The sequence below is a fragment of the Triticum dicoccoides genome, chromosome 1B (genome assembly GCF_002162155.2).
Source record: "Triticum dicoccoides isolate Atlit2015 ecotype Zavitan chromosome 1B, WEW_v2.0, whole genome shotgun sequence".
NCBI classification, from domain to species: domain Eukaryota; kingdom Viridiplantae; phylum Streptophyta; class Magnoliopsida; order Poales; family Poaceae; genus Triticum; species Triticum dicoccoides.
Window position 1 is genome coordinate 110513116 of NC_041381.1, and position 10379 is coordinate 110523494.

Below are 10379 nucleotides of genomic sequence, written 5' to 3' on the forward strand. Positions count from 1 at the left end.
GCGGTGAGGCGAAACAGAGGGGCGGCGGCTGAGTGCGTGAGCGTGTGCAGCAGGTGAATTGAGCAGGGCCTAGAACACGAGCTTGGGCTCGCTGCCATGGTCGTCCATGGCGGACATGGCCTCTGAGGCGACGGGATTGGCAACCACATCGACAGAATCGAACCGGAGAGGGGCTGGGGGAATGACTACTCACCTAGGTCCTGTAGGACGAGATGAGGATGCCAGACATGTAGTGCAACGAGGGCGAGGACGCGATGATCGACGGAGGCGCTCGGGTCCGTGAAGCAGAGGAAGATGACGAAGATGATGTCGAGGAACTTGGCATTCGGCGGCGATGAAGAGGAAGAAGATGACATGATGGAAGAAGATCGCGGCGCCCTTGGGACGTGTGCGTAGTCGAGTAAGACTACGCTGAGGCACGCGAGGCTCTGGGCGAAGAAGACGGCAACTGCTTGTCGGATCACGCCGGAGAGGAGCTCGGGCTCCTGAAGAAGAGGATGCAGGGGAAGACGACAGCGACGTGGACGTGGACGACGGCATGGAGGCGATCCAGTTCAACCACCCATTAGAATCGGTCGAGGACGGAGATGGGGTGCAGGAGGACATGTCGAAGACGAGCTTGAGGCCCTCCGGCCGCGAGAACGACGACGGACGTCGACAGGTTTATCTCCCTGCTCTCGGTGCATCTGATTTGTGGAAGAAGCAGAGGGAAGGGAAAGAGGTGGCGGCGGCAAGAGGGGAAGAGGGGAACCCTAGGGCGCGGGGCTGCGGCTTTATAGGGGGGGCGCGGGCGCCGTGGTGGCCATGTGCGGGCGGCCCTGGAGGTTTTACTGTGAGAGAGAGGGTGCGTGAGGTGGAAGAAGAAGGAGGGGCAGAGAGAATGATAGGTGGGTCCTGGGAAGGGGTAAACAGTTGCCCGCGTGGGAATTTTACCGGGGATGGAGTTGGCTGCGGGTCTGCTTGGCTGCAGGAGGCCTAGGGCGCGGCCCAGGTAAGTGGGCTCTGCCCAGTTCTTCCCTCCTCTGTTTATTTTCTTTAAGAAAATAGACAGAACTGCAAGGAAAAAGATCCATGGTTTGGGAAGGAAAATCTCATAAATAAATATATATAAGGAGTCCTGGATTTATGCAGTATTTGAATAACTTGACTTGGCAATTTTTAGAGGTAGAAAAATAAATCAAGTTTGAATTAAATTCAAACTTGCTCCATTTTTGAACCCAACCAAATCAACTCCAAATGAGATAAAATTTGACATAGAGGTGTAAGGCATTGGGTAAGGTCACCAGGAAATGAATGAACATTAATGGAGGAGGGAATAATGTCACTTGCAAAAACATGAAGGAAGAAGGAAGGGAGAGGTGATGATACATGGGCATATGGCTTGAGAAAGATAGCAAGGGCTGATGCACACACAACATGAAAAATGCAACACACATGATGAGCATGATGAAATGCAAAATGACAAGGGTACAATGCAACATAACAAGTGCGATGACCATGGTGCAAGAAGCAAATATATGACAAGGCACTCAACATAATCATGGCATAACATATATGAATGAAATATGCAAAACAATTATGATAATGCAACAAACATAATGAACACACGTCAACAACTAAAATAAATGGAAGGACAACTGAAGCGTCGGTCTCGGGGCGTTACAACACTCCACCACTACGAGAGGATCTCGTCACGAGATCTAAGATGGCACCGGAGGGAAAAGAAAGAGGAAGATAAGAGGTAAAACTAAGTTGCTTCTTCGACCAACGAGTGAAACCATGAACCTAGAGAGGTTGAGCAAAATGAAAGAAAGAAAACAACAAAGATGAACAAATTTGAAAACACTTCGTTAGAAAAGAGGAACAAGGGATACGACGATAACCAAGAGGTTTAGTGATAAGATAGATATTCAAAACACTCCAGTTAAAACTAGATAGAGAAGGAATAAGATTGATATAATTTGGGCAGCACTCCGACTGAAAGAAGAAGGGAAAACTTGATAAGATGAAAAGAACTTGAAGGGATGACACAACACTCCGGTTAAATGGAGAAGCAAGGAGAAGAACATGATCCTCACAATTCGAGATGATGAGTGAAGAGAGCAACATCACCATGCCTCCGGAAGAAAGAATAGAAGATAGATCCTTGAAATAAAAGAATGGAGAAGAAAATGCCAACTTCTGCCAGAAATGAGCTTGGAAAGCACCCTTCGAAGAAGGTTATAACGGAGTTGTTGGAAAACGAACAACCAAACGAATAAGCTTGTAGTGGGCTTATGGAAACATCTCAACATTATGAGGTGACAACCGACCACTAAAGGAAACAATTGCTTGGTTGAGATCGATGAAGATAAGAGAAACTTCTATCACCAAGAGGATAATTGGAGAACTTGGGTCAATGATAAGCACCACAATTAGCAACATTCCTTCGGGAAGGCTTTTAGATGAAATTTAACCCAAGATAACTCCAACAAAGAGATTGATTGGTCGAAAAGATATCTTGAACGAAGAGAAAATGATGGATTTAATTAACTCATTCCTGACAACTTGTGAATCATGAAGCACGAGGAGAAATTGCCAAGGATGACATAACACCATCTCAAAAGATAAGTTAGAAAAGATTGCACTTCGGAATGAAAGATGAATAATGCTTGAACGCCTCAAAACAAAACATGTGTTGAGCACCATGTTTATTTTGAAGTATGGCTTGACGGATCATAACTTCGAGAAAAATCTTGAAGACAATTGAAGAATGAAAAGAATCCTTGACGAACCACAATGTAGAGCCTCATTGAAGAACTCCGGTAATAAAAGAATGATCAAACGAAAGAGAAGTTGAAAGAACAAAGTGAGCCTTGTGATGATTTAGATGGAGCTTCGCGACGATAATGCGGAAAACTTGGAACTCCGGAAATAAGGATGAACAACACATAGCTGAGAAATTGGTAACACAAACAAACTCCGGAAGAAAAGAATTGAATCACCTCGAGGAAATAAGAATAAGATTTATTGTATGCTTATCCTTCATCAAATTTAATTGATGACAAGCAACGGATTTGGCATACTACTTATTCCCGTAGAAAGAATTAAGAGAGATATAGCATAAACTTGAGAAGGTATAGATGGAACCACCGGTGGAATTTGGAAACAACGAATGAATTGATATGATAACGAAGGAAGTGAAATCTTGAACGAACCACCATAAGAATTGAAAATGAACGTAGCAAAGGCACAATTCACCGAGAAGAATTGGAAAACGAATGAAGATACTTGAGGGGATTTAGATACATGAGAACAAAGAGATCATGAACTGATTAGAGGATATTTGAATGATGCACCGGTTAGATTTGGAGAACGATAGCTACACGCTGAGAATGAAGAATTATGACATGATGGCCTTCGAATGATCGAGAAAAGAAAGCAACCCTTGAAATGCGTCGGATGGGTGAAAAGAATTCTCACAATTGAAAACAATTATGAGAGGATGGCATCAAGCTAGAATCATGAATCTTCGAGAGAAAGGACAAGATTTAGAGGGAAAACTCTTCTTCGGTCTTCAAAATCCGATAATGACGACGAAGAACACCACCATGAATTGTTGAGATACTCCGGGAGAATTAAAAGAGGAAAGGTTGAGCCAAAGATGAAAAGAATTTGAAATCAATCTTGGAAAGGCATCTGACTGATGGAATCCATTCTTACGTCACATTTGAAAAGAATTTGAGAATAACTCCGGGAGAATTAGAAGAGTCAGGTAAGATCCTGGGAAAAGACCTGTGGGTTAGGGCCCACTCAAAAGATACACCTTCGAAAAATTACTCGAAAGGGAAATTGCACCGGTTGAATTAAATGACTTGAATGAGATAACAAGCTCGAAAATAACTTGAACGGATTGAGAATGGAAACACAAATCTTCTAAGATATCTTCAACACTCCGGAACAAATGAATAGCAAGAGGTGAGTGATTGAGAGGTGCACCGGCATGAGAAAGCATTTGACATGAGGAAAAGAATATGATCAACACTGAAAGCTTGAATTAAATCCGCCGAAAAAGAATACGGGGATGAAGATTGAAGAACTTGAAACTGTTGAGCATCTTCATGGGAAATCACCGGATAAGAACATTGACGGAAGAAAAATGGAGAGACTTTCCATCAATAAAAGGATACTTGATTAAGAAATCTGGGTCCTTGAAGAAAAAGGGTGGGAGGGCGGGAAAACAAAGACAACTTGGGACAGAAGGAATGGATACCGTTGAGAAAACTTAGAATTGATCTCGGCAATGTTGAAATGATTGGATCCACTTGAAGAGAAGCACGCCGATTGGAAAAGAAATTAACATGACAACCTCAATGATCGAAAGGATTAGTACTCCCATAGAAATATGAGAACACCGCTTGAAAGGTATGGAATCAACACTTGACTTTGAAGCAACTCGAATACCACAAATAAAACAAAACAAAGGATTTGGCTTGCAGAATAAGCCGGAACAAACATATGATAGAGATTTCATCTGAAGTTTTCGTGGTGGGGCCCACACGGGCTCGATTGTACAGCACCATCATGTACAAGGCTGTGCACATGACATACGAAGTGTCCCCGAACCAGCATAGCCAAGGGTTCTTTAAGACACAACGAGACCACTGTAAAAACGACCGTGGAAAGGCGGACCACTAGACGTCGAACCCCAATCTCATACCATGCATATGTCGAAAAGATATTCTAGGAGCTACTTGAATTCCCACCTATAAAACTCCCGAAACTTTCTGGTTATGCAATCTGGTGTTGGGGATACAGGGGAAGCAATATATCTCACCCAAACTAACAATACCTACATCCAAGCTGTATCCATCCGTCAACACATAACCAAGAAACCTTCGGAAATCGTGTACCTCAACCTTCGAAAAGAATCTGTTATACAAGTTATGGCAATACTCCCGAACTCCCCAGTACTGGGTGACGTCGAGGTTATCTCACCAACAACTACATAAAAGAGATTTTCGATGTCGGCAAAACTCAGATATTCCAGAACTGCAACGATAAAATTGTGACGACAACACCTCGGAGCTCAACTCCCCGGGTCAAAGCCACATAATAGATAGGAGGCACCAAGAACAATGTTCTCGTCACAAAACCATCAGAACGATTCCAAGATACCCGCGTGATCCTAAAAAAATTTAGTGAAATTTGAGGAGAGGAAAGACAAAACATCTACGTCAGGAGACCTCACAAGAGCGACGAAGGGGGCTGAGGAGTAAAAAGAATCCTACTCTCCGATATATATAATCCTAAGACTCAACATAGTTTTTTTTCTAGACTCAACAACGGCGAACAATCAAGGGGGCTCCTATGGTCGGTCGAGGCTCTAATTACCAACTTGTCACGCCCAATATGCGACCCTATCCAAAAGGAACTCGAAGGTCCCACCAAGGATAGACCCGCATATTGAAACGCTTTTGCAAGGTGGATATCATTACATCAACATTACCTAATAGATGGGGATACATACATAAGGCATACATTGCCACATGAATACAACATCACAATACATTAGAGCATCATCCGACTACGGATGAAACACAAACAGAAACTCAAACGACATCCACCCTGCTAGCCCAGGCTGCCGACCTGGAACCTATCCCCTGATCAAAGAAGAAGCAGAAGAAGAACTCAACGCAAGCAAGCATCGCTCTCGCGTCATGATCATCGCATAACCTGTACCTGCAACTGTTGTTGTAGTAATCTGTGAGCCACGAGGACTCAGCAATCCCATTACCATGGGTATCAAGACTAGCAAAGCTTAAAGGGAATGGAAGGGGTAAAGTGGTGAGGCTGCAGCAGCGACAAAGCATATATGGTGGCTAACATACGCAAATAAGAGCGAGGAGAGAGCAAGCGGAACGGTCGTGAAGCTAGCAATGATCAAGAAGTGATCCTGAACTCCTACTTACGTCAAACATAACCACGAAACCGTGTTCACTTCTCGGACTCCGCCGAGAAGAGACCATCACGGCTACACACGCGGTTGATGCATTTTAATTCGGATCTGGTGTCAAGTTATCTACAACCGGACATTAACAAATTCCCATCTGCCTATAACCACAGGCACGGCTTTCGAAAGATTATACCCTTTAGGGGTGTCCCAACTTAGCCCATGACAATCTCTCACGATCAACGAAGGAATAGACCTTCTCCCAGGAAGACCCGATCAGACTCGGAATCCCGGTTTACAAGACATTTCGACAATGGTAAAACAAGACCAGCAAAGCCGCCCGATGCGCCGACAATCCCAATAGGAGCTGCACATATCTCGTTCTCAGGGCAACACCGGATGAGCAATCCGTACAATTAAAACCAGACCTCAAGTTTCCCTGAGGGGGCGCTGCAAAGGGCTCTAGTTCGGACCAACACTTAGACAAGCACTGGCCTGGGGGGGCTGTAATAAAGATGACCCTTGGGTTAATTACTCCCAAGGGAAATATAGGTGGTGGTGAGGAAAATGGTAAAACCAAGGTTGGGCCTTGCTGGAGGAGTTTTATTCAAAGCGAACTGTCAAGGGGGTCCCATAAATCACCCGACCGCGTAAGGAACGCAAAATCCGAGAACATAACACCGGTATGATGGAAACTAGGGCGGCAAGAGTGGAACAAAACACCAGGAAAAAGGCCGAGCCTTCCACCCTTTACCAAATATATAAAGATGCATTAACAATATAAGAGATATTGTGATATCCCAATAAAAATCCTGTCCACCATGGAGCAATCTTCAACTTCACCTGCAACTAGCAACGCTATAATAGGGCTGAGCAAAGCGGTAACATAGCCAAACAACGGTTTGCATAGGAAAGGTGTCAAAGGTTAGAGGTTCATGGCAACATGGGATGGCTCGACAAACAGATGATAGGTAGCGCAGCAAAGCGATAGAACGAAGCAACTAGCATAGCAATGATAGTAGTGAGATCTAGGGTAGCGGTCATCTTGCCTGAAATCCCGCAAGGAAGAAGAACGAGTCCATGAAGAAGACAAACGGAAGTAGTCGAACGAATCCTCACAATGGCAACATTACCGGATCTAAGAAGCAACACCGGAAAGAAGCAAACAACATGGTAAACACACTAGCATAATCATGGCATGATGCACAATCAAGTATGATGCATGTCCGGTTTAATGAGGCATGGCATGGCAAAATGCAACAAACAATACTACAAGTTAAGTGGAGCTCAATATGCAACGAGTTGCATATTGACAAAACACAACAAGCAATTATTTAGTTCTCTCTCGGTTAGGTACACAACAATATTAAATGTTGTTAAACATGGCAATGATGTGAAGCATAATAAAGTCATCTATTTAGGCAAGTTTAAATGAGGCCAGAACAACAAACAACAATTCCGGAAAATCCCCATGTGCATATTTTAGATTTGGTACTGTTCTGCCTATTACATAATTTTAGAGTTGTTAAACAGGAAAATAAAGTGCACCATGTTATTCTAGGCATTTTTCCACCCCATTTACATATAAAGAACATTTAAAACCGAGCTACGGTTATTTAGTTATGAAATAAATCATTTTAGCATGTGATTTATGCAAATTAATGCAAACAGCAATTTTAAATATTTTTAATAGGGATGAAAGTTGCATATTGTGAAAGAACATGAAAAACTGAGCAAGAAGCATATATGACATGTTTCATTTGGATGCATAGATATTTAGTTATTAGCAATTCAAAATGATGGCATTATTGTTAAAATGCAAAACAAAAGGAAAACAATAAGGGACACGGGCAGGGGCAGCCACTGTCAATGACGTGTGGGCCCGGGTGCTGAGGTGGCAGGAGTGTGGGTGTGGAGAGGGGTGTGTGGACAGAGAGGATGACGAATGGGTCCCACTGTCATAGAGGCAACAGAGGCAAAAATTGGGGTTCTAAAAGATGGTCCCGACGGGATTCGAACCCGGGTTTCCCCGGTAGAACTCTGCTCCCCGATCCACTAGGCTGTGGCTACTATTGTTGACAGGATGGTGCACGGCTTCTTTTGAACTAGCTCCTTGGCGGACGGGGTTTCTTCTCCTCTGCAACAGAGAAGACATCGGCGGCACCGGCGGGCAACGGTGAAATGGCGGGGCCCAGGAGGCGGCGGCGGGTGTGCGGGATAGACTACGGAGGTGCGCGTGCGTGCGGAGGGCTGCGGGAGGAGTCCACAGCATGAGCCTTGAGAAGAAGCCCGTCTCGGGCCATGGCGAAGCGCGGCGATGCAGGGGCGAAGTCGGGCGCGGCGAGGCGAAACAGAGGGGCGGCGGCTGAGTGCGTGAGCGTGTGCAGCAGGTGAACTAAGCAGGGCCTAGAACACGAGCTTGGGCTCGCTGCCATGGTCGTCCATGGCGGACATGGCCTCTGAGGCGACGGGATCGGCAACCACATCGACAGAATCGAACCGGAGAGGGGCTGGGGGGAATGACTGCTCACCTAGGTCCGTAGGACGAGATGAGGATGTCGGACATGTAGTGCAACAAGGGCGAGGATGCGATGATCGACGGAGGCGCTCGGGTCCGTGAAGCAGAGGAACATGACGAAGATGATGTTGAGGAACTTGGCGTTCAGCGGCGATGAAGAGGAAGAAGATGACGTCGTGGAAGAAGATCGCGGTGCCCTTGGGACGTGTGCGTAGTCGAGGAAGACTACGCCGAGGCACGCGAGGCTCCGGGCGAAGAAGACGGCAGCTGCTTGTCGGATCACGCCGGAGAGGAGCTCGGTCTCCTGAAGAAGAGGATGCAGGGGAAGACGACGGCGACGTGGACGTGGACGACGGCATGGAGGCGATCCAGTTCAACCACCCATCAGAATCGGTCGAGGACGGAGACGGGGTGTAGGAGGACATGTCAAAGACGAGCTTGAGGCCCTCCGGCCGCGAGAACGACGACGAACGTCGATAGGTTTATCTCCCTGCTCTCAGTGCATCTGATTTGTGGAAGAAGCAGAGGGAAGGGAAAGAGGTGGAGGCGGTGAGAGGGGAAGAGGGGAACCCTAGGGCGTGGGGCTGCGGCTTTATAGGGGGGTGTGGGCGCCGTGGTGGCCATGTGCGGGCGGCCCTGGAGGTTTTACTGTGAGAGAGAGGGTGCGTGAGGTGGAAGAAAAGGGAGGGGGAAAGAAAATGACAGGTGGGTCCTGGGAAGGGGTAAACAGTTGCCCGCGTGGGAATTTTACCGGGGATGGAGTTGGCTGCGGGTCTGCTGGGCTGCAGGAGGCCTAGGGCACCGCCCAGGTAAGTGGGCTCTGCCTAGTTCTTCCCTCCTCTGTTTATTTTCTTTAAGAAAATAGACAGAACTGCAAGGAAAAAGATCCGTGGTTTGGGAAGGAAAATGTCATAGATAAATATATGTAAGGAGTCCTGGATTTATGCAGTATTTGAATAACTTGACTTGGCAATTTTTAGAGGTAGAAAAATAAATCAAGTTTGAACTAAATTCAAACTTGCTCCATTTTTGAACCCAACCAAATCAACTCCAAATGAGATAAAATTTGACATAGAGGTGTAAGGCATTGGGTAAGGTCACCAGGAAATGAATGAACATTAGTGGCGGAGGGAATAATGTCACTTGCAAAAACATGAAGGAAGAAGGAAGGGAGAGGTGATGATACATGGGCATAAGGCTTGAGAAAGATAGCAAGGGCTGATGCACACACAACATGAAGAATGCAACCCACATGATGAGCATGATGAAATGCAAAATGACAAGGGTACAATTGTAACGCCCCGATTCCGATGCGCCAGGTGTCTGCCAGTTATTCGCCGTCGTTGCCATGTCATTTGCTTGTGTGTTGCATTTTATCATGTCATCATGTGCATTTCATTTTGCATACGTGTTCGTCTCATGCATCCGAGCTTTTTCCCCGTTGTCCGTTTTGCAATCCGGCACTCCTATGCCCTCTGGTGTTCCCCTTTCGTCTCTCATTGTGAGTGGGTGTTAAACTTTCTCGAAATGGACCGAGTCTTGGCAAGCGGCCTTGGTATAGCACCGGTAGACCGCCTGTCAAGTTTCATGCCATTTGGAGGTTGTTTGAGACTCCAACGGTTAACCGGGTAACCGTAAAGCCCCTCTCTCTTTGCAGCCCAACACCCCTTCCAAAGTGGCCCAAAACCCATCCAACTCCCCTCAATGCTCTCGGTCGTTCGATCACAATCGCGTGGCCGAAAACCGCTCCTCATTTGGAACCTCCTAGCTCCCTCTACCTATAAAACTAGCCCCTCCCCCGAAATTCGCGGTCCAAACCCCCCTAACCCTAGCAGATTCGTCCCCGCCGCCACCGGACACGTCCGGCCGCAGCCGGACACATCCGGGTCATCCCGCCGCCGCCACATGGCACGCTGCCATTCGCCTCCC